Raw genomic sequence first — 2,344 nt, forward strand, 5'->3', positions numbered from 1 at the left:
TTGTGAAAATTGCACCAAAGTGCTCACCACACTTTTGTTACTAGTGAGAGTTGTATTCCTACCCAGAGGACCAATATTAATGACATGAATCTGTGTTAAATCATTGTTTTAATTTTAAAATCCCAGCTCCAGTACCACTTCCTCAAGTCAGAAAAATCCCTGAAGGTGATTTTCTGGACAGTTCATCAGAGAAGGGGAGCTGTTCAGTGGTGTGTTCTGTGGAGAACCGGAGAGACATGACCCTGTCCTGGTACAGAGGAGAGAAGAGACTCAACCAGACTAGCAGCCCTGACCTCTCCATCAACCTGTCTCTCCCTCTGGAGATACAGCTACAGGACAGAGATATCTACAGCTGTGTGGCTGCCAACCCAGTCAGCAACCAGACAACCAAAYTCAACATTGAAACGCTCTGCCTTCAATTTGTAGGTATGKYATTAATGGTAATGTACAACATTTTCTTTGTTATTGGACTGGTTMATTAGTTTACTTGGATCCCCATTCACTGCTATTATTCCAGCACTGGGGGTTAGACACCATATAAAACAATACTATTATAATATACTAATACYGTAATAAATATTAGTATTTACTACRGTATTAGAAGCYTCCAACTGGACTCGCCACATCATTTCAATGTGGAMATTTGGGTAATATTTGGTTGAGACATTGTTCAATGAGATTTCCACCTTTAGTCACCCACTCAAAAAGACAGAAGTTGGATGAACTCCGAATATGTTCTATGCTTTCAACTATCTAAAAGCACAACCAAATTCCAATGGAAAAACAATGTCAGATTTTTGGTTAAGTTGTCATCTAAATGTGTTCTCATCGCGCTTTCAACCTTAAAACTGCAACAAAGTCAAAATCGGAGTACAATGTCAGATATGTTATATTTATACAACAACTAAATGTATTATCACTGTGCTTCATCTAATAGCACAACCAATTGACCTAGAATGAAGTTTAGATTACATGATTACTATTACTATGATCTGTGGTTTAAAAATGCTTCTGTGAAAACACCGTGCTCCTCACTTCACTGCGATTCCAACACAATCTCCTGTTGCGAGATTGTGTTGCATTTTGCAACACAATCTCACATTTAATGCTCACATTCAATTCGTGGATATATGTACATAACGCATTTCAGCAAATTTCGTGCGTTTTTGTGTGGCTTAATTCGTGAGAAAAGACACGAATTTATGTGATACTTAATTCGTGCGAAAAGACACAAATTTAACCAGTAGGTTACACACAAGCCTTTGCAACAACCATAGACGCGATAGACTATTGTTCTTCTGTATGCCTAATTCAACGTTAAGAATATACATAAATGGTGTCTTTGTTTAACCCTGTTTTAAAAGGTGTAGTTGTATGCTTATATGTAGTGTTTTAAACTTGCTGAACCGAATTTGTGAGAAAAGACACATTTACATGTGAATTAGTGTGTGGGGAAAATTGCTTAATTAATGCCAATGCTGTTTTCTATGCATGATTTCGCTTAATACTTTGGGATACTGGTGCACTTGTAATCAGAAAGGCTTTTTGTCATGTAGGCAACCATACGTTTTTCTTCATAACACATTTCATATTTTGTGGAGCCTAAATTACACAATTTTCTTCATAATGCATGTATTACATACAGGTTAATGTACAGGCTAATGTAAAATAATGAATTATGTTGGCTTACACTTATGGCACTTCCAAGGCCTTTCCATTGTGATTATTACGGACATGTCAATCATGTTATATACTTAGGCAGCTGTAACGCGTTCAACCAGTTAGCAAGTCAGAAATATCAGTTTCCTAGTACCGACTAGCACTTGAATGCTGTATTATGCTGGCTTCACATTTTCATGGGAAAATGGGAATGTGTAACTCCGACATGATTGTGTTCAAGTGCTTTTGAAGTCGGAATAATTCTTAAACCAATAAGATTGAACACATCATTTTCTCATTTCCCACTTGTAATTCCTATTTGGGGGTTCATTCAAGTGAAACTTCCCAGTCGAAACCAGGAATTTCCGAGAACTCCGATAGCACCTGAACGAGGCATCGGTATGTGTAATAGACAACAGTAGGGTCCTGGTCGCGGCGTGTCCAGCACTCATACCCATTCACGACCACCGCAGAGTGAGTCAGTAGCCCACTATGTGTCCGTGCAGTTGACTAGTATAATTATTGTTTGTGAAGTAAGTACGGTGATTATTATTAAGGTTCTGGTCGTCTGAGATACCAACCGGCTATACAACAAACAATATAACTATAGAATTAAGAAACCAAGGGAAATAAAGTAATAATTAAATACATGCAAAAATAACAAACAATTGTTTGGTTGCTTTAA

This window comes from Salvelinus sp. IW2-2015, unplaced genomic scaffold, assembly GCF_002910315.2.
Source record: "Salvelinus sp. IW2-2015 unplaced genomic scaffold, ASM291031v2 Un_scaffold1599, whole genome shotgun sequence".
Classification (NCBI taxonomy): Eukaryota; Metazoa; Chordata; class Actinopteri; order Salmoniformes; family Salmonidae; genus Salvelinus; species Salvelinus sp. IW2-2015.